The sequence below is a fragment of the Passer domesticus genome, chromosome 13 (genome assembly GCF_036417665.1).
Source record: "Passer domesticus isolate bPasDom1 chromosome 13, bPasDom1.hap1, whole genome shotgun sequence".
NCBI classification, from domain to species: Eukaryota; Metazoa; Chordata; class Aves; order Passeriformes; family Passeridae; genus Passer; species Passer domesticus.
In genome coordinates, this window is record NC_087486.1 from 6,005,385 (window position 1) to 6,030,630 (window position 25,246).

A 25,246-nucleotide genomic window follows, 5' to 3' on the forward strand; every position below is an offset into this window, starting at 1 on the left:
TTGTGCAATACGTTTCTCTGAAATCACCAGCATGATTCACAACAACTTCACAGTCTGGCCTCAGAAGATCAGTTGAAATGGCCTGTCCTATCCTTAATGTCTTCTGCAGCCTCTGTAAAAAAAAATAACTACTGGGAAATGGCCTTTCAAGAACACTTCCCAGCTGTACAAATACCTCCAATCTACTCTGACCTTCACTGAAATCTTCCTCTCAGGGAAGGAAAATTATATCTTTTAATTTTTTTCTAATGTTCTGGTTTATTGTTTTTGCTCCTTCTCATGCAATATAATTAAAATGATGTCCTCAGAGTTGGAGAATATTTACAATAAACAGCTTCTGTGGAAGCTGAACAACTCAGCTATGGTGCTTAATCAACTGGAGATGATGTTTATTGCTGCATATGCTCTGCTGCTGTGAAAACTAGCCCTTAAACTCTCAGTTTCCAAACAAGAGAAAATAAAAATCCAATAAGAGCAAGTTAAGGTCCTTGACACACTGTAGGGAAGTGAAGGCAAGAAAGAAGGATTGTCTGTTGCACAATGGGAATAGGCTTAGGTCAGTTAATGCATTGTAAAATGAATTACTAGTGATAGATGAACCGCAGGACACATAAAATGCTGATATTCTTCCAATAAGTGCCCATGTATAGAGTTCCTTAAAGCTGCAAATTTCACTCTCATTCAGCTCTCCCAGCCTGGCTGCTCCAGAGCTCAGACAAAAACCTGTGGGCTGCAAAATAGCTCACGAGCCTCCCCATAGGCAGTCCCAAGAGAGCTATTCCAGGGGCTGAAGAACACATTTTAAATAAACATCAAGGGCAAAAGAGCAGCTGTTAGCAGCAGTGATAAATAATTGGGAAATATGCTGAGGGCCAAATCTTCAAGAGCCCTCAAGTCCAAAATGAACCTGCCACTGCAATGAGCCTCACACTTTGCAATGAGAAAAGGAGACAGACAAAGAGTTGATGCCCAGTTTTGCCTCAAGTGTAAAGAATCATTTGACTCTAAACCTTCTGGGGTCCTTCCTGTTGTGTACAAATAATCCAGTGTCATTTCCTGAGCTCCTTGGATGAGTCAGGATTACACAAACCCATCAGTGCTGCTGTGAGTTCAGCCTGCAGCTCGTGAGGGGCAGAACCTCCCTGGCTGCAGGAGGAGGCAAGGGAGGGTCCCTGGAGCACAGAACTGGAGGGCTGCCACCCACCAGCCCCAGGGCTGTGTCCCTCTCACAGGGCACCTCCTGAGCCATTAAAGCACCTCTGAATCAGGAGCTCAGAGCTGAGCATGCCAGCACTGCCTGGAGAAATCCTGCAAGGCTCACCTGATCCACCAGCCCAGCAAGGCTCCTATGTAATCAGACAAGTTTTACTCCTTTACCATTCCAGTTTTTATTTTCCCCCTCTTATATATTTCTGTAGGAGCCCTTTAGCTGAATAAATTACATTATTAACAGCACTAATAGGAACAAAGTGAGTGATTGGTAGGAATTTCATTTGGCATGCTAGAAATTATAGTTAGAGATGTGTTTTAAATGTTGATAAATACAAGCAGAAGACGTCTGCTTCACTGGAGAGATAGATTCTTCCATTGCCTCCTCTTGTGACTGAGAGTGAAATATTGCAAAATTATTTCTCCCTGCAATTTGCAGCCCAGTCCATGCACCTTGCCTCTTCCTTCAGCTTTGAAATACAAGCATAAGGCTTTTGTATTTGACTTATCTTGCCTCTACCAAGCTCCTGCACACCTAGATATAGTGACCCACTGTAAATCCTCAGGAGAAATTGTTCTGCATTAGAAAAATTCAATACAAAGCAAAAAAAAGAGCATTTGATACCTTTGGATGCCAGGGAGGAATTAAATCATATATATATCACAAAATAAGCACCTGGTTAAGGATTGCCTTTTTGTAAGGCAGCAATATAAACCTGCCAGAAGAATCAAAGCACTAATCATCAGATTTGATTTTCCCTAGCTGTGTGAAGGAACAAGTGCAGTCCTTCAAAACTCCCACCAAAAAAGAAAAAAAATAGTGGAACATTCCTAAGGACTCAGGTATTAAGGACAAGTAACAGGTCTGTATTAGGAACACACACAGACACCCCTTATCTTCTTTCCTCCTTCTTTTTTAAAATTAGATAAATTAAGAGAGGTGAAAAAACCTGCTTGAGACCAAAAGTCAGCACTCACATAGGTGAAAAGTATCTGTATAACATGAAAAGACACAGCAGCATCAAACTGTCTGCAGGTTTTTTTTACTAAACCACCTAAAACATGGCAGAAAATGGTTTCTCTTTGTTTCCTTTTTTTTTTTTTTTTTTTTTTTAGAATTCATTAAAATCCTCTTTGTGTCCTGTCATGTTTAAGGGTTCTCTAAGTCAGGAAATGTATAGGCAGGCATGATTTTGGGACAGACACCTCTCAGACAGAGCAAAGCGAGCTCCCAGACAGCGCTTTCTGAACTTGTCAGCAGAAACATTTGCAGCGGAAATTTTATTTCAAGAGCTGTCTGCATTCAATTAGGGAGCAGAGGCAGAGCTGTGTGAGCTGAGGCCAGGAATGCAGCCCAATATTTTCGGCACTAAGTAGACAATGAGGCAGACTCGAGCACCAAAACAGTAAACAGTTTGTGAACCACAAATAATCACAAGGGCAACGTGACTGTTTGTGGATAAATCATGACTGAAATATTGCACCAACAGCAAGGTAGAGATCTCTGCTCCTGCAAAAGAACAGCTAGAAAGTCTCACTGCAACAACAAAAAAAATTTCTTCCTCTCCCAAGCATCCTTGTCCTGCCAACCCAAACAAGTTCCCTGCTGCATATTATTTAAACTGGGAATTTTAATAGGAAGGAATAGAGTTCTCTGACTCCCATCCATCAGGTCATGTAAGCACAGGAATGTATTTAACCAGTTTGAGTGATCACAGGGGACTGGTACATCAGAGCCTCAAGACTGAGCCTCCTCTGGGTTTTTGAGTCACATCCTGGCCCTGGTGGATGGAGCTGGAAACACCCCAGCAGCTCTGCTACTGGGTTTTCATTGGCTTTTTCAGACATCAAAAAAACTCCCTGACAAATCTGAAGTGCTGCCTTCCCAAATAAAATCACTGCCACCACATTATTGTGCTGTAATCCCCTGGGATGCCTACCACAAGTAAAAATCCATTCCAAGGATTTTCATTGGGACATGAAAGAGTTTCCTCAAACTCACCCCATGCTCCTTCACCTCCAGGTGGACACTGAAGAACTCTGAACAGGATTTTGTGTGGAATGAAAGGAGAAAAAGATGTAAAGGCCTGATGGTTCCCTCTGAGGAAGGGTCACATAGGGAAACAAAGGAGATTAAATAATAGAGAAGAAAGGGAAATTATAAGAGAAAAATTCTTTATGATCCTAATAACAAAAGTTCATAATCCACCCAGTCTTTTGTTCTGGGTCAGAAGGACATTTCCCCTGAGGGACATCCATCAGGAAAAAAAAAGAGATGCAGAAAGAGAAAGCAGGGGGGGAAATTACCAAAGAATAAGGAAAACAAAACCTCCTTTTGGTCTGCAGTTTTCAGCACTTCACAAGCTGGTTAATAATTGTCATAGTATCAGGAAGCATTTTGGGAATATTTTTCAATGAACAGCAACCTCTCTTCTGACAAATTTTCTGCAAATCCCGTGGGTTCTGCAGGACACCCAGGGCCACCAAGCTACTATAAACCTTGGCATTCCCTTTAGTGTCCACTTGCATCTCTCCAGCAAACTAATATCAAAGATTTCCAGCAAGGACTGGGGCAAATGTACCCAACTTTTCAACTTTGATATTTGCTTCAGACAAGTTATCCATTTTCTGTTATCCATTCCAAACGCACACATCCCTGATCTTACAAACCAGCCTAATTGCACCCGAACTTTACCACCCAACAGGATGGCAGTTTTGTATCTACTAGAGGCTTTGGCCAGAGGCTTGGAAATTACACCTATGGTAACCAACAAAAGGTCCTGCATGTCTGGAAGGTTTATAAGCAATTCACAGACTTTGTACACAACTGTTCTCCTCAGCTTTTCCTCTCCCTCTTGTCTCTTTCAAACTGCTTTACCTCAGTTCCTCAAAGCTGCACTAAATAGGTGCCTTCTGAGGCTTTTGCTTGAGAGCTGATTTCCCTAAAGATTTCTCCATGTGAAAGCCAGACACTCTCCTCTGAGCATCCCAGTTCCACTGAGAGGGAAGACAACCCACCCACCCTGCCCTGCTGCTGGCAGGAGCCCCGAGAACCAGCTGAGTGTGTCATTCAGATGGACTTGAGAGTGAAAGGACTGCTGGACAAGCCAACACCATTGGCCAGTAGCCACAGCCAGCTGAAGCACACACTCTATTGCTGAGTGATCCTCTGTTTATCCTCAGGGCCACGGGAAGCTGAAGAGGCCAAAAGTGAAATGACCTGAGACAGCCACGCCTGGATTTTGTCAATATTGGATTTACCATGTTGGCTTTTGTTCAGGTGCGGTGGATGGAAAAGTCTGAAGAGACACACACAGAATGAAATTAATTTTCTCAATGAAAGCCTGGCTCTGTTGAAGTTGCTGGGAATTTTGAAATTAAATTAATTGGGACCAGGATTTTGCTTTTCGATTTCAAACATGAGTCAGGTGTGTCAGCATGTCTTCTGCATTCTCTTCAGTGTGTCTAAAGATGGACAAGGCAGTGAATGATTTAATGCTTGGTTCAAATAGGCAGAAACATATCTGAGTGCTCCTGCAATTCCCCCACCCCTCCTGGGCAAAAGCTGCCCAACACAAATGTGTAGAATTTGACTCAAAGCTGTATAAACTTAATGCAAATTGCATTAAAAGATAAAATTCTATGATAGGGATATTAATTTGTTGTTTTAAGATGCCAGTACAAAGCTGTGCACAAATTCTGATTGCTTATTAAATTTCAATAAAATTATGCTCCTTAAAATGCTGCCTCAAGGGCACTGCTGGGGCCTCCAGCCCCACCTGCTCTGATCAGTGTCCAACCACAAATCAGCCCCTGATGCAGTTCTAGTAAGGACCACAAGGCATGATGAGCACATTCTGATTTGTGATTGCAGCTAAAACAAGAGTATTATGGGCTGTCAAGCCTTGTTAATTTTCTCAGGATGCTGAAGAAAGAAGTGAGGTCAGATTTCTCAAAAGTCTCCCAGGAAATGAGAGCACAGCATCCTCTGTGGTCCCTGCAAGTGCAGTGTGCAGTCCAGAACTGCATTCCTGGGTCATGAGCTCCAGCAGTCCAGCTGCCTTGAATGACCAGCTGCCATCTTCTCCCACTTCAGTACTTTACTTCAATATTCAGTGTGTGGATTCACATAATGATGATGGCCAGAATTGTCTGGGACTTAGGCTGAGCCCTAAAAGATGCAATCATCTCACTTAATGTAATCATCCAATTTCAGCTCAAACCTTTCTTCTCAACCTGCCAGTCAAAAAGAGCCCCTGTACCTCCATCCAGAAGGATCACATCCAGAAGGATCATGTTGGAGTGGGAACATGCCCATGGCATTGATTTTCTCCCTCCCACAATGCACTTGCTCAGATCCTCTGATCCAACTAAATTTAAGAAATGCTTCAGGGCACAACTGGTGCCAGCAAAAGAGGCCCATCAGCTATAAATGTTCTTGGGAATTCACACAACTGCTTATCCACTAATTGCACAGCTGGATCCAACCCAGAGATGTTTCCACCACAACTCAGAGAACCAGTAAAGCACATGCCTGATGTTTTTCCAACTGGATTTTGGATGCATGGTCCATGACTTCCAAAGACATGGTGGGGAAAGAAAAGTCTGCCTGGTTTTGGTACCAGAAATCACTGGTTTCAAGAGGGAAAGGGCATGATGAGGAACAGGAGGGAGGCAGGGCTGCCTGGCTGGAGGCAGGGTCAGGAGCTCCCACAGCTGGCCATGCTCCTCTCCCAGCTTCACTCTCTGACAGCAGCACAATCTGCCTCGAGCATTTCACACGACTCTCTTCCAATCTGAGTCTCCTTCACATGGATTCATCTTCAGCCCTCAGTTTTCAGTCCTTTGCCATTGTCCACAGGCACTTATATCACCAGAGGCAGGATAAATTCCTAAAGTCCTGCTTTAGGACTCAAATGTGAGTATCAGGTGAATTTGTAAACTGGCTCTACACCAGCTAACTGATCAAACATACACTGAGGTCTTAGAAAGGCAACATCATGCTGAGGACTCCAGAATGTCACCTGAACTATTTTCTGTTGGCAAAATCCCTTAAAATCCCTTCTTTTCCACAGAATGAGAATGTCAGTAATGTTAGAAAAAGGAAAATCTAAGGAGCCATTCAATGGACTGTAATGAAGAGGAGCCAAGTGCAATCACTGTGATTGCACAAACTCCATCTTTGCTTCCTCAGAAAAAGCACTTAGAGATGAAAATATACACAAGGATACATATTTTTATCTATGGAGCAAAGCATAGCTCTACACAGAGAGCCACAAAACAAACAGAGCATTGAATCCCTACCTGAGAATGCAACACCACACCCAACTGCAAGCCCATGAGTTTGCTGCCAAAATTGTTTCACGTGTTCTGTTGTCTCTGCAGAGGAGGAAGGAGGGAATGGTGTTGCTAGAGCAGCACAGACTGTGCTCCCAGAGAATCCATGCAACAGCAAATGGAGAGCAGGAATGAAAGGAAAACCCATAAAACATTGTGCTCACGGGGGTCTTAGACTTGCCCCCAAAAGTGCAAAAGCTGGGCCTGCAATGTGTGCCCTGTGTATGAGGGAGGACTTCTCACAGCAGTCACCTTCCAGCAGCAAAGGGACACAAAGCTCTGCTGAAAGATATTTTTTTAAACCAGAAAGACCATAAAAACTGCAGCAGGGGAAGGCTGCAAGAGGCGTGCAAGAAAAGGAATTTGTTCAGTCTCAGGGTACATTTTGTCTGCTTTAGACCTTTCCAAAAAGGAGAACAAGACATTAATCTAATTTATTCAGCCAGTTATATGAGGTTTATGCCTTCTTCATATCACCAGCCTGGCATAAAGCAACTAGAAGTGCACAGGTAAATCAATCCCATAATTTCCATTTTAGCTTTAACAAGTGATTTTACTGTTTCTAGGTGCTAAACATGTGTATCTGATGACTGCAATAGACATTATGCAGCGATGCATCCTGAATAGATACATGAATATTAAAGGTTGCTCTGTTCCGACAGCTCGCTCTGGAGTTTGCCTTATGCTGGCTGAGACTTTCAGCTCTTCTTACATGTAACTTGCATATCACTGTAAGCTCTCTCCCTCCTTTTGACAGGGTGCCCTTGCAGATGGTAATTTCTTTAGTAGGGAAGAGAAGACTCACAATTCATCTCAGATTGGGTATCCTATGGCAAAACATTTTTGCAGAATATAAATATGTATCATCAGATCTAAAGCTGAGGCCCCGTTCTTGTGGTATGTTGTGAAAAATATGGGTGAGTATTAGTGATGCCTTCTTGGCCACAGGAGTGGGAGACTGGTACCAAGGAAGTTGAAATCATGGGTATTCAGGAGTCCAGCACGGAGAAATACCACTGGCAGAGAAAATACAGTACAGGGACAGAAAAGAATCTGCTGTGGTGTTCTCTAGGCAATATCATAATACTCAGAGTGGGTGGAATAGCCAAAGCAAGGAACTCAATGAAATTAACTGTAAAATGACATCAATTTTATCTTCACACAGTTGCATCAACACTCCTCAAACAGTGGATTCATCTGACTCCAGCCTGCAAGAAAATTCCACTTGGATCTCATGTCCAGCAGTTTTGTCTTCCACATTCCTTCAGAGAGCATCTCTTTCGTATTATTCTTCCAATTCTCCTGGGGAATCACCACACCCCCAGTCCACCACAGTGCTTCATGGGCAGCACAGCCTGCAATCCACAACTGTCTTCCCTCCACAGACCTCCAAACAACACATTGTTCTTTGATTCAAGTTATAAATGCTTCCAGTTTACCTCACATTAAGATGTATGCAGGGAAATAAAGCCAGCATCACACAAGGCACAGCTGCACATGGTGAGATAAAGCTCTGCTCTTATTTTACCACCAAGGCTGAGCATAGATAGATGTATTTAATAAATTAATGAACTGGAAGAGATGAGATGGGGGACAGAGGAGAGCCCAACCTCTGCCAGCTCATTTCCCGTCCATCACCTGCAGCTCATCCCATGGCACAGACAAATTGTCCTGAGGGGAGATGCCATCCAGAGCTCCCCTCTCCAGCATTTTCTCCAGCCATCTTGGCAGCAAATCTGCTCTCCACACTACAATTAAACCCTGGAGCATTTTAGAAGAGTGCAGAGACATGGAAACAGACAAAGGTGAACATGGGCTGCTGCTTGCCCTGCTTTCCCTGCTGGAGACAGTGGTCAGCTGAAGGAAGCAAAGGTCCTCTCCATCCTAAGTGCTGGATTTGTGCCTAGGGCAGCATGGTGGGGGCATGTGGTCCCTGTCACTCTGCCACCACACCAAGGACCCTCCCTCCTGCTCAATCCAAGGGGATTGAAAGCTCCCAGGCAACTCTAAGAGAGATTTGCTTATGGTAGTACTCGGGACTCACCTTCTTTACCCTGGGGGAATTTTCACTCTTTTCAGGCAAAGCCACCAGTACAAAATTCCCAAGATGAGCTTCTCTGTGTATTTAAAATTTTGGTTCTCAATAACGTGCAAGAAATGCAGCCTATCTTCCCTGAGCTCGTGGCTCTGTCTTTCTAGGGATGAGCATGAATTTCCTGACATATTATGATTAAATCCATTAATTGTTTCAGAAGCTGGAATTAATTAAAATACAGCTCTTAAAAGAAACTTAACGTCTGCATGTGCTCTCTTTGTTCTGGATGATCTTAGAAGTGAAATAACAGACTCCACAGATTTTCTATGTAATGAACCTTAATTGGAATCTTTTACATTAGAAGAAAACCTGTAATTAAGGCAGGTTATTAATGATTATACACCTAATTATAATAACTAGATAAGCTATCATTAGGCTCAAGCTAACTTTTCTGGGAGGGTCTGAGATATGAGAGGTAACCCAGGAGTGATCACAGAGCGAGCTCTGCAATCACAGCTCTGCTGCAGAGGGGAGCAGGCAGCACTGCTGGGTGATGTGCACCACTGCAGAGCATCCTGCACTGCTGCTTCTCACCGTGGGTACCTCTGGATTTTGCCTGGACATGTGGTGCTCCCCACCAGGATTTTGGTAGCTGCAGCTCAAACCCTCCTCCAGCTCTCTTCAGGGGAGGATTTTAGGCTGGTATTGAAACCCCTGTAATTCCCAGGGACATGCAAGTGGCTCGTGGAGTGTCACTTGGTGTTTTCCACTTGGTTTGTTTCTGTTGAGTCACCGTTTAACAAAGCTTGGTGATCTCTTTGTTAAGGTTAGCATCCCTCATTTGTGCTCTGCTGAGAGGAGAGGTCAGGACAGGTCATGGGGTTCCTCCCCAAAGGAAGCCACAGGAAGCTCAAAGATGGGAGGAATTTATGGAAACTTCTCTGGAAACAGAGTCACAATGAGGCAGCTCTGCAGCAGCACTTGGAGGGGACAGTGGAACCAGTGCTTTGTGATGGGCCAGGGAAACAGAAAATCTGTGGATGGCTTCCCTGCAGCTAAAGTAAACAACCAAACCCTGAACTTAAAATTCAGAGCACATAAATTCGTCAGTAGTGGTAGAATTTAAAACTCATATTCCCTTCAGGGGATTTTTTTCATTTTAAACATAAGCAAACAAATTTAGCAGAAACTTTTCAATTAAATCCTAGGGCAGGTCCCCAAACCTCAGAGCACCTGTCTGGTTTTCCATTTAACAGTGGCAGTGAACAAAGCACCCACAAGAAGAATGGCCAAATAGCAGATGAAGGGACACATTTTTGGGTAGGTGTCCTGGGCCATGGCAGAGGAGATGCTGCAGCTGCATCCTGATCCCAGAGTCCACAGCATACTGGAACCTCATGTCACTCCAGGCTGACTTATGGCTAAGTATGGCAACTGTTAATCTCTTTGGGAGCTCCTTTTTTGGTCAGTACTTCATGAAAACGATAGCCAATTTTTTTTTTCCTAGATGACTTTTGAAGAAGTTTGCATCCCTAACTCAGGATACAGAGTCCCTGTCTGGCACAGTTCAGTTCCAGGGTTCGCTGTGTTGTATTTACAACCAAACAGAGAGAGCCTTGCTTCACTGGGATAAAGCTCTGTCCTTTTCCCAGATGGACATTGCTCCCCCTCTGGCTCACACTCCACTCCCCAGTTCAAAAAAAGCACCAGGAGGGGATGATCAAGAGATTTCCTTAAAAACTGCTCCCCGAAACTTTAATGAGGGCACACCCTGAAAGGGCTTTTGCAAGGTAAATTGGCCTCAGGTCCCTTGGTCTCCAGTACTAAAGAGCTGTGAAACTGAAAGAAAAATCATTTTTCCCTCAGGAGAAACGGGCTAGGCTGCTCTGTGTTGAAACAGCAGCACTGTGGGCTTAAACAAACATCCAGCCAGCAGCACACACCAAACAGTATATTACCATGTCTCTCTGGGTTGTGTAAATCTGCCGTACATTTCCAACAGGCCTCAGCAAACACCTTGGTTCAATGGATGGGAAAAGCAACACATCACTCGATGTGCTTTGCTCCTGGCTTGCAGGACCTCTTTTCTGCCAAAACAGAGCATCATTTTCTGCAGCAGCTCTAGTGCACAAGACAGCCTGCAGGTTTCTGTGACAGCTGCAGACACTGTTACAGGCTCAGCCATAAAGCACACAGCCCTAGGCTGTGCAGGCAGGGTTAGCCAGGGTACAAAAATGTGTTTTTCCTTGCTTAGCTAACAGCAGAAAAGCTCCTGCTGTAACAGCCTGTCTGCCTGGCCATGTGTGGCCACAGGAGCTGCAGGCTGAGCCCCAGAACCCAAAGCAGGTGAAGTCAGTGGCTGCTTTCACAGCCAGGTTACACCTAGGGGATTCTATCAAAGTCCAAGGCTGTGTCCCCCCAGTGCAGAACACTCTGTCATGGATTTTCTCATCCTTCGTGGTCTCTTTAGTTCACCTGGGCTCCTGCAGTGTTGGGGGTGGAGAGGGAAACAGCATGTGACAAAAACATGAGCTGCCTCTACCGACACCAGCATCAGATCCCAATCAGGAGCTGGATGAAATAAATTTGAAGCACTTCACTGGCACTTGACCTCAGCCCACAGTGGGTGAGGATGTGCCTTCAGGATGTGCTGAGGGGAGGGTTTCAGCAGGAGCCTCGAGGTAAGTGATGCTCTCCTCTTTGCTGTCTGTAACAGCTTCCCTCACACCCCATTTTCATAGGCACGTCTCTGGTGCATAAACACCACCCATGAACCAGCCTCAGAGATAAAGCTTCCCTCCTCAGGTGCTTTCATCATTCCCAATCCCTTTAGGAAAAGGCATGAAGGATTTATTTTACCCACCAATTTGGATTGCATTCTCCTTTTATCAGCATCTTTTCCTTAACGACTTTGGCCATTCGCTTTGCAGGTCTGCTCAGGTACTGAGCTTGTCTCACTGAAAACTTCAAAACATTGTTGAGAGGAAGGAAAAATCACCAGTTGTGTGTGCTGGACTATTGCAAGGGAGTCATCAATTATGCAGGTTTTGGAATATGTTACACTACCCGTGGCTGTTTGATAGCTGGGTGATATGATTTACGAGAACAGCCAAGATTCAATTACTGATTTCCCATAAATTATCTATACACCCCTTTCATCCTATGCCAGGTTATGAAGGGCTCTGATGAACAGAGGGGACCAAAGACGGGGTTCTCTGACCATGAAACGAACTGGGATTTTCAAAGAGAAATCAAAAGGAAAGAAACAACCAGTGAAGTAGCACCTGTGGGAGGTGTCAGACTTCAGATTCATGAAATTGGACTGTCATTTCCAGGCAGGAGTAGGAACATTTAGTACAGAGGCACTGATCAAGCCAGTCTTCAGACTATCTGTCTGTTTGTCCTTGACTCCTTATCATGTGCTGTGGGAGAGGCAGATATGGCTGGAAGGAAATAGCATTTTTTGCTGCATCTTACAAACCTGTAAATATTATTGACAGGAATCATTTAATAAGTGCCTGGGAAATTTTAGGTACAAGAACTGACTTTAGCAAGGGTTTTTTTCAGAATAGAGAAAGCACAACTGGCCCTTAGGAATAACAACACCAGTTTGAGAGAGGCTAGCATTGCAGAGTGAAATGACAATCAATCTTGTATGAGGCAATAGTGACCATAAAATCCCAGCATATCTTGGGTTTAGGAAGCATTTGGGAATCTCACTCAGAAGCTGCAAATGAAATGTGAAGAGAGGGGGAAGGAGCTGCAGGAGCAAATCTTCTTATCACCCCATCAAGCCAATGGTCCTGGCCAAGGCTCTTTCCTCTCAGCTACTCAAGGACATCACAATGTTGCTGTTTATGTTTCTTTTCTCTTTGACTTTTCCAGTCAGCCTGAAAGGCAGCAAGCCCAGTCTCTGACATGCACCACCTCCGTTATCACCACTCTCATTTCAAATCTGAGGTTTGTAACCTGGTCCATAGCAGCTGAAAGGAGAAATCCCTAATTAGAGATTAAACACCATCCAGAGGAGAGTAAAACAATCCTTCCACCACATTTTGAAGGACTGAAAGAGGAAATAAAGGCCAACAAATGAAAAGCCAAACAGGAAACTCCAGCAGGACTTCTCTGTGCTCTTGGGGGTTACAGGCAATAATCTTTGCCTCCCTCTATAGCTACAGGGGAAACACAAAGCTCTCAAGATCACTACAACTGCACACGAAGCCTGGGCTCCTGGGTGGAGCACAGTGTTTCATTTCCTAAATTTAGATGCTTGAATTCTCCCTGCTCCCACCATTGACTTTTCTCCCACCAAAGAAAAGTCACACTAATTCTCATCAGTACACTGTACCTAAGAAGTTATGGACAGGGAAGGAAGCAGAGCACTGAAAAATGTCTTTCACAGGGATTTCTAGCTCTCTTCATTATTTCCTCTGGATTTGTCTTTTTTCCCCATTTTTTTTTTTAATTTTGTACCACTCTGTGCCACCCCCTTCCATTCTCACAAGTGAGTGGGAGGAGAAGGCTGAAACAAGCAGTTGTTTGTCTGCTTGTTTTAAAATAACAGAGTGAAAATTAATGTGGTTCCTCTTTGTGCAGTAAAGCTCAGTCTGGGGCACTGCTGTAATGGAGCAGCTGAGGGAAATGGATTCTATTAGCCTGGTTACAATCCCTTTACTTAGGGCTGGCTATTACAGATCTCTCCCCTTAATTGTGCAACCTGCTCTACACACAAATAACAGGTGAGACCGTAATGATGGGTTGTTCCACGCCAGAGCACTCAACTGGCAAAGCAATTCTCACAGCAAATTGCCTCTGCTCACCTGAGCAAACCCTGCAAGGTGCTCAGGGAGCCAGGCTGGTGCTCTACACCAGGGATGCAGCAGCCACTGCAGGGATTGCTCTTGGCACTGCAGTGGGAACAGCCCATCACCATCCACGCCAGTGAGGGACAAACTGCCCCAAAAGAGGCTCTGCTCTCTGTGAAAGGTCACAGAAGGTTTAAACTGTGGCAAACTCTTATCTGGGCTCCAGCAGCTTCACCACCACAGGGCCCATGGGGTACAAGCTGCAGAGAGATTTTTGAGCAGTGGTTGGAGTCACGGCTCTGGGATATGGTAAAGAGAGGCTGGTTCCTCACCCCCTGTGGGTTTTTGGATGCACTTTCTCCACAGGCATTATCCTGAGGAGCTTTCTACTGACTGAGGAGACTCTGGCCAGCACACCACAATGACTAAGAAAGGTCCAGGGTTTGCTGATCCAGCACCAGCTCCCCAGCTCTCTCAGGGGAATAGCACACAGCAGTGGAGCCCTTCCTTGGGGGGACCAGTCATGGACTGCTTGAATCTCCCTTATTTGCCAGCCCTTTGTTTTCTTCCTGTAAATGTCTGAAATGATTAATTTAAGATTTAAAGACCAAAGTTACTGTAGTGTGCCCAAGATAATAAACGTCTCAGATTTTCAATTACCCTAAATGTAGAAGTGCTGGATCCCGTTTCTGTAATGCGTCACACAGAACCATTACCCCACAACCCATTAATTATCACAAGGTCAGCACATTCTCTGGTGTCTCTTCATGACTGCACAATGAACAAGCACTGCCTCTGCTGTGGGCAGGCTCCAGCTGTGGATGTACAGCCAGAATCTGGCTACCCAAAATGATCAGGAGCACAGTGCTGGGCTTTGGGGATAAACATGTCTGGGTAGAACAGGAGAGGAGCACAAGGGAGATTAAGCTGCCTGTGTAATTGAGCCTAAACAACAAACAAAAAAACCACACTGCTCTGGGGAGATGTGCAAAAAACCCTGAACTACACCAAAGAATAGCTCTATAAACAGAAAATGAAAGATTGCTTTCATCCACAAAAGATTTCAAGAAATAAGAGGAAGGGAACAGTAGGAAACAAAATAGCAGGGAAAACTGAAAAACAGAGTTCAGGCCAGGTCTAGTCCCCATCTGTTCATCTCTCCCACCATCACAGCCCACATCTGCTGCCAGTGGTGGGCTCTTGATGTGAAAAAGATTCGAGCTCCTTCCTCAAACTCACCACAGCCCCTCCCACAAGGAAGAATGTGCTGGACAAAGCTGGGAAGGAGACTGAGGAGAGGCACAGTCTCACCCCGAGCTCCAGACATTCCTCCAGACTCTTCCCAGGTTTGGGGTGCACCAATCCATGCCATCCTCTCCATTTCTGTCCAAGCTTTGTCTGCTTCTGTCTAACCCCATTTCTGCAAAGATTCCCAAGACCTTTATGTAATTCCCCAGGCTCCACCTGCAATCTGGCCTTTCTGGCACCTCAAATATGTAAAATGCCCACTCTCTACTCCTGCCCTTGCTTCTCCCACTTTCTCCGAGCTTCCTCTGCCTGCCTTTCATTTTCAAAGATTCTAGAGGTAATATTTTACTGTAATGGCTTTTATTATGATGATGTACAACACCCTTAAGTGCTTTGGTGAAGGAAGAAAGAAAGGTTGTGCTATAAATAAAATTCTCATCTGCAGTCAGAGGCACACAGAAGATGGATGTGTGGGGGTGGCTGCACACATGTCCCCACAGGCCAGCCCTCCCCTGGGTGGGAGCTGCTCTGGAAGGAGCCAGGGTCACAGTGACGAGGAGGCCACTTGGCAGGGGCTTGCCAAGGAGTGAGCCAGCTAGTCTGGGAGCCAGCAAGTGAGCAGGGAGAACCAGCCACAAACTGGCTGCTTGTGTTGCTTTTTCTGCTGTGGATCAACACAAATGTTTCTGTTTCTGTGGCATCTTTGAGGCTGGGTTAATTAACTCCTGTCCCCATTTGGGTCTCCTGCCAATTCAAACTGGTCAATACACAGGCTGGAATCATTCCCCAGTGTAACATCTCTCAATATCCACAGCTGGGTAGCTGGGTTGTTGTTTTTGTTGGTTTGTTTTTTGGGGTTTTTTTTGGTTTTTTTGTTTGCTTGTTTTTTGTTTTTGTTTTGTTTTGTTTTTAAATAGGGTTAACTGGTTTAAGAGATGGAATAAATTCCTGCGGCAGGAGAGAGCAAAGAAAGTTTCCAACTCCTGAAATCATTCTCCTTTGAGCTACACTATGAAGGAAGGGAGCCAGGGGAAGATGATGACATGGAAAGGAAACAAAACAAAGCAAAGCAAAAATAGATATCTAATAAAGAAAAAAAGGCACAGAGAAGAACAGAGGAGAGGGGTTATCTATCCTGCAGCTTTACAGGCAGTATTAGCATCTTGTTGCCTAATGAGCCATAGAGGTAATAGACACACCATGAAAATAAAAGTGGGAGGGAAAAGCAAGCATCAATAACACAGAAAAACAACCACAGAGGCTGCTGCTAAGCAAATGTCACTCCTCTCACCTTCTCTGAGTCTTCCCAGCCTGCTGCCCTGCTCCCTTCCCAGATGTTTGTTCTCTCTCTTCTGGCAGTTCATCTCTGCCACCATTTGGTTTTCATTATGTCCTGGGGTTTGAGTTGGCAGCAGCCAAGGGGCAGGATTCAAGAACAGCTCTCAGGGGTCCTTTGCAAGTGTTCACATCTCCTTCTCAGGGTGCAGAGAGATGGTCTGGCCTCACTAAAGTTAAGGAGGGACCAGAGTGCAAGGACACAGTGATGTCACCTCTCAGTGTGTCACAGGTTGGGTTTCATGCTCAGGAAAAACAAAAAGAGCCAGGCCTGCCAGCTTGGCTCAGCACAGCTGGGTTTGGTGAGACAATCCTCTGCTCTGAAAACCCTGTGCTTGTTGTGCTTGTTCACAGTAACACAACCAAAGCTCACAGAACAGCATCCACCACCCTTAGCAGCTATTTCACTGGCACAGCTTCAGGCAGGAAGCTGGGGCAGTGACAGGAGTGACAGCAGAGGAATGTCACTGCCCCATCTTCTCACCTAGAAACCTCTGCCAGCAACTTGGACATTAAATGCAGCTGATTCTCATTTAAACTACCTTTGTTTTCTTCTTGGACACAAAAGAATATGCCCTAGCCTGTTTCTCCCCCTTCCCTATTTATTTTTCCTTTTTTAACTCATCACTCCCTTCTCCTGTCTTCTTTTTCATCCACAGCTCCTGCAGCTGCCTTCAAGGTTTATTCCTTCCCTGCAGGATTATTTGGAAGTTTGCTTGTGCAGGGCGAAGAGCATTTCTGTAATAAAGCCTCAGCCACATTCCATTAGTGTCATTTCCATCTGCAGAAGTGAAGTGTCAGCTAATAAAAGGTAGCACAGACCCCTTGGGCAAGATAAAATGAGAGAGCAGGAGGAGGGGGGGAAATCTACCATCGGAGATGGAGAAATGATAAATGTCTTTCCAGAAGCAGGAGCACCTGGAATGGGAAGAATGGAGCACTGGGGATGGGGAGGGGAAACAAAGAAGGGGGAATATTATCTCTGCTAAGAAAGGTTTGTTTTTGGAAGGTCTCTAACTCAAAAATGACCTTCTACCCATCTTCTCTGTACACTAAGGGCAATATCCAGCCTGGCTGCACCTCTGCAGGGAAGGATAATGTGCAATTATTGCTTGTGAGCAGAGTGGCCTGGGGGAGCTGCACAGCAGGGTCCAGCAAGGCAGGGTCCAGCAAAGCAGAGTTCAACAAGGCAGAGCTCAGCAAGGCAGGGTCCAACAAGGCTCACAAAAAACCACACTCAGGCCATGTCCAGGTGGCTCTGCTGAGCTTGTCCCTCCAGAGGGATGAGAGCAGACAGGGGTGTCACTGGCTGTGGCTGAGCTGCGAGACCCAAAGGCATTTCTGAGACAACTTTGTGTGTCTCAGCCTTTCCCTGACCCCATGTCAGCCATCCAGCAGGCTCCCCCGTCCAGAGGATGTCAGGACAAGCCCTGCAGGGTCCATCACAGGGTGCAGCTCCCCTGCAGCTCAGGGGCACATTTATGACCCATTTGGTCCCTGTCTGCTCCCATTAATCAGGAGGGAGGTGACTGCAATGCTGCTGTGGCCTCAGTGCTGTCCACCAGTCCTCCCCAGCCCCACATGCTGTGCTGCAAAGCAGACACATCACCTCTCTCTCCAGAGCACCCTTCCCTCTGGACAAGGACAGAAAGGCTCAAATGCCACAAGAGAAAAAAATATTTAAAAAAAAAATTTCGTTAAAAAGGTCCATTTTTCCCCTGCAACTAGAATTTATCTCCCTGAGCTCAGATGATATTTGTCTGGACTCAGACTCCAGTTCTGGAGAAGTCTCAGTTCTCTGCTGACTTTATCCATGACATTCAAGACTTCCAGGACCAGATCAACTACGACTCAGTGCAAACAGCTCCAGTAGAGAAGCACAGCCATAGAAGAGCATCTCTGATCGGATTTATGCCAATGTGACAGCTCTTAATGCCCTAATGATGTTAGCACAGGCAAACATGATCCCATGAAGGGTGTCAGGTGTGCCACAGCCCTGAGTTTCCAGGTCTCCATCTGGGCAGCTGGCAGAGGATGACAACCTTCAGGCTTTTCCATTTCCCTGAGGAATATGATCAGCCCAGACTAAGCCCAAAGGTTGTGTCCATGAGGTCTGTCTGAGCAGTGATGTGCACCTCAGCCACAGGTGTTTCTTCTAAAATATGCAATACAAATGTACAGTTTTTCTCCCAGTAATGGCCAAACCCTTCTTCACTTCTGCCCTCAGAAACAAGGCTGTTGCTCAATTCCTTCCTGAACCTTCCTACCAGCAGCACATTACTGTAAATACTTTGGAAAGCAATCATGTCCAACAAAACCACAATATGGGTAAATACAGAAAGCTGCAGTGTTTATAGGCCTCAGGTTCTCTTAGTTGACCACTCAAAAGTACCTCATGATAAATTAAGGACATTCCTTTTGATTTTAAATGGAAATATTATCACCTGCTAGCCATGCTCCCCTCCTCATTGTTTGGAGTACATTTGGATTTTTCCCCGCATCTGTATAGAAGCATCACCCCCGGGGCACTAGCAGGGATTTTAAGCCTGTGACAGATAACCATGTCCCTCCAATTTCCTGGCTAAAAGCTTCCTAAATTCACGTAGCTGAGCGCTCCAGGGAGCCAACTGGATAGCAGTTTGTTTAATAAAAGTTGCCTTTATACAAAGATCTAAATCCTATTTTCCAAGAACTGGCAGGGGATTTTCAGGGTGTAATCCACCTGCTGCTGACCCTCCACAGCAAAGAAACTTCTCACTTGCTGGGTGGGATTTTTTTTCTTTTCATTGGAGAACAACACAGGGTTTTTCTGGTGGTGCTGGGAGAAGGGAAGGTGGGAGCACCTGAGGATTGCCACAGGCAAAGGAAAAAGATTGGACAGTTTTTTTCCATGTCTGCTGAACAGCCTGTTATCAAAAACAATAGGATAGAGAAGGGATTGCTGAAGAGGCTGCAATTCTCTGAAATTTTGCTCCGGGAAATGATTACCATGTTCAGTGTGGAAGTTGAATCAAGAGACGGGTCTCTGAAGGACCTTGGAAAGCCCTTTTTGTTGTTTCAGAAGCAAATTCTCCTATGATCCTATCACTGTTCAGAGGACCTGAATCACTCCCAGGTAAGCCCTGGGGATTCCCAGCCATGCTGAGACATCTCCATTGTGATGTGAGAGTGCCACTGTGTCACCCTCCTGCCACAAGGAACAGTCACCTGGGTGAAAATGAGGCTGGTATGACAGCAGTGATTAAAGCTTGGAACAAATACCATCAATGATTCAAAATATTTGAGGAAGATTTGCTCATCTCTAGGGCCTGAAAACCCATCTTGTGCAAGGCTCCTTTTCCCAGGAAAGAATTCACAGTGGTCCTTTAAGCCTCTGAAACATAGGCAATGGATTATTAACAAATGTGAGTGGAAGGGTAGCTCAGCTTAATGTCACCTTTGTATACACACAGGCTTCCATCCTTTCTTCACAGAAAGATTATCCTCCCCACAGATAGATGCTGGAAGTCATCCAAGAATTTAAGAACATTCTTTCATTCACAGGTGTTTTTGGAGCTTACAACAGCAGTGCTTATTCTGGAAGATGATGAGGGAGAGAATTGCCTTGGCCCTTCAATCAGCTTTTGCCCATTTCACATCAAATTGCTATCTGATAATACTCAGTGAAAACTGGAACACTCTAATGCAAACAGAAATGGCTCCAGCAGCCAGAAGAAACACTAATGACACAAATTAAATGGAAAGACACTGAAGCATGCAGTGCACCTCACTCTCCTGGTGGACAAGCGAAATGTGAGCCAGCAAACGTGCCCCCGTGGCAAGGCAGTCAGCAGGAGCACAGGCTGTGCCAGCAGGGCAGTGCCAGCAGGGCAGGGCAGATGTGGTCACTGGTGACACATCTGGAGTCCTGTGTCAGGGCTGGGCTCCCCACAACAAGAAAGGTGTGGATGTCCTGGAGGGTGTCCAGCACAGGACAGTGTCCAAGGGGCTTCACACACAAGGGCTGAGGGAGCTGGGGTGGTTTAGCCTGGAGAAGAGAACACTCAGGGACACTTTATAATGTGTATGGATGCCTGAGGGAGGAAATACAGATGGCAGGGCCAAACTCTCCTCAGTGGTGCCCTGAGTCAGGAGAAGAGGCAAAGGGCACAAACCAAAACACAGGAAAGGAGCTCCTGCTGTGGCTCTCACCTCCTCCCAAAGCAAAACCCCCTGTGGCAGCCTGATTGTGGCATTGATACTGGAGAAAACATCTCCATTTCTCACCAGCCCATTTCCCTGGGCTTTGAGACAGGGATGAGAAAGTTCCCATTCACCTTGCTCAGACATCCAAGGTGTGAGGCTGAATTCACCAACAAAGCTTCAGCAACAGCAGAGAGAGGGAGAATATCAGAAAATGCACTCAGCTGCTGACAGCAGCCCAACAAAGGAGCACTACAAAGGCATGCAGAGCTTGTGACAGGGGTACAGGGAGTTAGTCTGGGACTGAGGGACCTCAGTTACAACAGCAGGGTGGAGAAGTGGAGCTGGAATCTACAGAAGGAGAAGAAATTATGACCTGACTGAGTGATATCTATTCCAGAGGGACTGAGGGAGGAAAAGCAACTACAAAGCTGCTTAAGACTGTATCAAACATACAGAATGAAGACCATGAACTTAAAGATGTGGAAAGGTCTTGTCACAAAGGAGTAGAGGTGGAAATCAAGAGAAGCAAAAATAAAACAACTGAAGTGGAGAGTGCAATGAGAGAGAGCAGAATAAAAAATGCTGGACAAGAACATTGACAAGTCAAAAATATCAATTCTGTTCTTCCTTAGCCAATAAGATTGCCACCATGGGATCTGGGGAGGATGGAGGAAGTTCAGAGATGCAATCCACTGCTCCCTTTCATAACCAGACAAAGGCCAGGGATAGCTCACACCTGTACAAATATTGCAATGACTCTGCAAATCTACACTGGTTTTTGCTGTAATGAGTTTTTTTAATGGCAAAGAAAGATGGTCTGTGCCACCAAAATTTTATTTTTTTTCCCTCAGAGCCCCACTCAGCCTAGATATGCCTCAACAACTCTTGCAGCCCAAGTGAATAAAGAGAGAAAAGGGAGAAGAAACCCATGACATTTTCTTCTCTGGGACAGCTAGATTGTCTTAAACCCAGTGTCGAGCAAATGACATAAGCTGCCTTTTCCAGCCTGAGAGATGACCTCCTCTTTCCTCTCCATATATTTCATTAGTCTAAATTATTCCTGTTGCCAAGACATTTGAATGAAAATTGCCAAAAATCTTTGTTTGCTACCCCCACTATTTGATTCCCTAACAGGACTCAGTGCCCAGTCTAAATCTCATCAAGACATGACTTGAAGGCACAACATCCTAACCAAGAAACACTGAGAGGAAAAGGCAGAACATAAAAATCCCAGCAAGACTTAGTAGAGTCTATTTTTCTTTCTTTCAAGGGCCATTTCCATATTCATGTGGACCCAAAAAACAGACCAAGGATCAGGAAGAAGCAAAGAGGGGGTGTAAGCAGGGGTGAGAACAGGGATGCCTGCTATCATCCTGTGTCAGAGTCTTTGACAGGACAAAGCTTTGGAGAGGGTTTTAGTTGGAGAAAATGCTGCCCCAGTGAATGACAACACTGGGAAAATTAATTAGCTGCTGTTAAGTCAGCTGTAAGCATGCACAGCTCTGTGAACACCCAACCTTTTCTCATTATTACTGAATCACAATCTGCCACCAGAGCCTTCCCAGAGCCAGGCCAGGACTGAAATAGCAGGGCCCCTGGCTGTGGTGCCTGAGCTGCCTCTGTGAATGTGCACAGGGAGGCTGCAGCTGCCAGAGGAGCTGCTCCAGAGCCTGCTCAGGGCATCCCTGCCTCCAGAGCAGCTTCTGGCTGGAGCAGGTGCAATGCAGGACTGAGAGGAGCCCAGGGAGAAAGAGGGAGAAGGAGAGGAGCTTGGGGTTGGACAGACTGTGTATTTCCAGGAGAACCAAAGTCAGGAGTGCTGTTGTAGCTGCAGATCAAAGCCAGGGCACAGTAATGGAGCTGCAGGCTGGCTTTGACTGCAGGTGCCCCAGGTTGGAGCTCAGGGAAATTTGCAGATTTGATCAGGAGATCAAAGAGAACTTGGCTCAAGCTCTTTTCAGCTAAGTGAAGAAACATCTCTCTTGCCTGTGACAGTGCACTACAGGCTACAGATTGGAGCCTGACTGCACAATTGCCTCCTCTTCAGAAGAGACAGACAGTCCTGGTTTGGACTGCTCTGGGTGAGGGTCAGCTGGCTGTCCCCAGCCCTGGACTGCACACTGCCAGGATGTGTGTCCAGTGTCTGCTGGGTAGCACACGGATGCTGCTCTACATGGACTCATTAAGGATGAAAAAGACCTCCAAACTCATTGAGTCCAACCTCTGACCAAGCCCTACCATGCTACTAAACCACAGCACTCAGTGCCAATCCTGTCATTTGTTGAACACTTCCAGGGATGGTGACTCCACCACCTCCCTGGACAGCCCATTCCAATGCTCAACCACCCTTGCAGTGATGAAATTTTTCCTATGTCCAGCCTGAACCTCCCCCGGCACAGCTCGACACACATCAGAAACAGACACAGGATGTTATTTCTGGGTCTGGAGCGGGGTCCCTAAACTTCCAACATTTTCTTGTCATGCTGCTGAGAGCAGCTAGTTGAAAGGGCTTTTTAACACTGGTCATTGTTATATTTTCTGAAAAATTTATTTGCCCAGGATTCTTCTCCTGGGAAGCTGAGAAGCCTGAGAGAAAAATGAAAACAATAATTATCTGATTTCCTTCTCCTGTGTTTTGCTGTTTTGGAATGTGTTTGGGCATTGTTTATCAACTGGTGATTGTTTCATTGGTTTCATGTAAATTGTTTTTGACTTATTGGCCAATGACAGGCAAGCTGTGTTGGACTCTGGAGAAAGAGTCATGAGTTTTCATTAGTATCTTCTGTCTGTATTCTTCTACTATTCTTTAGTGTAGTTTGGTATAGTATTCTTTAATATAATGTAGATCATAAAAAAATAAATTGGACTTCTAAGAACATGGAGTCAGATTCATCATTTCCTTCCTTCGTCTGGGAACCTCACAAATACAAGAAACATTTGCTTGGCAGGCAAAGATGGGCTTCATTTGACTGTTTCCCTCAGCCTGCTCTGCCCCTCTCCTCCCCTGGCTGCCTCACTCTGGGTCCTACAGCAGCGTGCAAACGTGCTGACATGCAAAGAGCACACTTGCCCACTGGCAGGAATGGTGCTGGGCCACGAGAGGCTCTCCCAGCAGGAGGACCAGCACCTGCCAAATGCCTTGGCACGCTCCACGGGCTCCAGCAGGGCAGGAGCAAGGCAGCAGGTACAGCACAGCTCAGCTGCCCTGCCAGCCCCTGCTCTCCCCTCAGCCTGCCTGGTAATGAAGTCATTCTGGCCAGCAGGACAGGCAGCAGATGGGCTGTCACTCAGGGTGCACCAGGCACTCCTTGGGGTGAGAACTTATTGAGGTCGGTGTTTTACAAACGCAATCAAGGGAGAGAGCTTGAGTGGTGTTATGACAGCAATAAAAGTGTGTCCTGCTTCGTCAGCACTTTGGAAAAATTAGTTTAAACGTCCTCAGTGGCAAACAGCATTTAGTGCTGCTCAGCACGGGAGAGAGAGGCAGGAAAAAGAGACTACACAGGCTTTTTAAAAATAAAACTCAAAGCGAGTTTGGCACGAGTAAATCACAAGCAACCATCTCCCTACAGTGCCCCGCTGCATGAAACTCCTTCCTGAGATAAATCAGTGCCACATCCAGCCAAACACAAAAGCAGTGCCAGCTCTTGCTGCATAGTGCACCTTCCTCCAAGATATTGGAATTAGCACCTGCACCTCTTCAGAGAACTGCAGTAGCTCACCTTAGACTGCACCACGAGGTTCTACAGTGCTCACTGTCTCATCCTGCCTATTGTGCATATTTTTTCCTTGCTCTCAAGTCTACACTGCAGTGCAAACTCCATGATGAACCTCAAAAATCAATTGCAATTATAGAACTTGATTTTCCATCTGCCAAAATGTTTTTTTTTTTCTAGATAGATCCTCAAATTCTGATCCAAAGTCTGTTTTCCCTTCCTTTCCTCTTTCAAAAAACTGAATTACATGAATTACAAATTTGTGTAAGGGTCTAGGGAAACAGAAGACAGGAACACTAGATATCCTCACCACTTTTCATAAAAATAACCACAGAGACAACAAACTAAATAGCATCACTCAGAAAGAAAAATGCCTCAAGGCTTGAAACTAAGCAGTGTAGCCCCAAAATACCAGTTTGACTTAGCTGGAAAAAAGGAGCAGCTGAAACAAAACACAAACAATTCTGTATCAGCTCTCCAGAGTATCCTTCCATAGCCACTGATCCAGCTCTGTTTCTGCAGGGAGGAGAAATCACACCCCTTCTTGACCTCCCTGTACACTCTCCTGCCAGCCCTTATAAGTTCATGGTCTGCTGTCCCTGGGCTGCTGCTGGGCCAATTTGCATGAGGGAAACTGTAAATGTCACACCAAAACACTCACAGTGGTATCCTCCCAAAGCAAATCAAGCTTAGGACCAGCAAGCAGAGAAAATTACACCCACAAAGCAGCCATAAGTCAGCCACATTCCAGACAATTTGCAAGTTTTGTTGTCTCACGAGTATTTGACAGATTCAAAAGTTTTTCTTTAGACGAAATGTAGTGCTTTTTTACTTCCCCACTGTGAAGTTAAAAACCTTATGGTACAAAGGGTGCTGTCACCCTGATAACACAGGGCAAGGGACACCTCCCTCCTGAGGTGGGAAATGTTAGGTTCCCCTTCCCACTCATGGCAGTAAAAGGCTGAAAACCCCACAAAGAATTATAGGTTCATTCAGAATCATAGAATCATTTGGGCTGGAAAAAATCTTCAAGTTTATTGAGTCCAACCATTGATCCAGCACTGCTAAGTCCATCACTAAACCATGTTCCCAAGTGTCACATACACATCTTTTAAATCTGAGGCCTCAGCCCTGTGCAGGTGCCTGTCAGGCTCTCCAGACTGAAATGGGAGGTTGCCTGGAGGGTACCATAGATGCTTTGGAATCAAAATTTGGTGTCCTGAACTTGGGGTGGAAGGAACCAGCTTTGGATGTGAGGTATCCAAGGAGTGGGGAACCCCTCCTGTCCCTGGGAGCAGCACCTAGTGTACCTCACAACTAAAAACAATCATATCTTTTATGGAAATTAACTAAAACTTGCCTACATGCAGCTCCAT

The 25,246-nt window shown here is 45.5% G+C and overlaps 1 long non-coding RNA gene across 1 annotated transcript in view; it reads right to left on the bottom strand.

Annotated features, from left to right (window-relative positions):
* LOC135280170 (uncharacterized) overlaps nucleotides 1-25,246 on the bottom strand; it is a 114,919-nt gene that overhangs the window by 81,381 nt on the left and 8,292 nt on the right. The window lies entirely within an intron of this gene.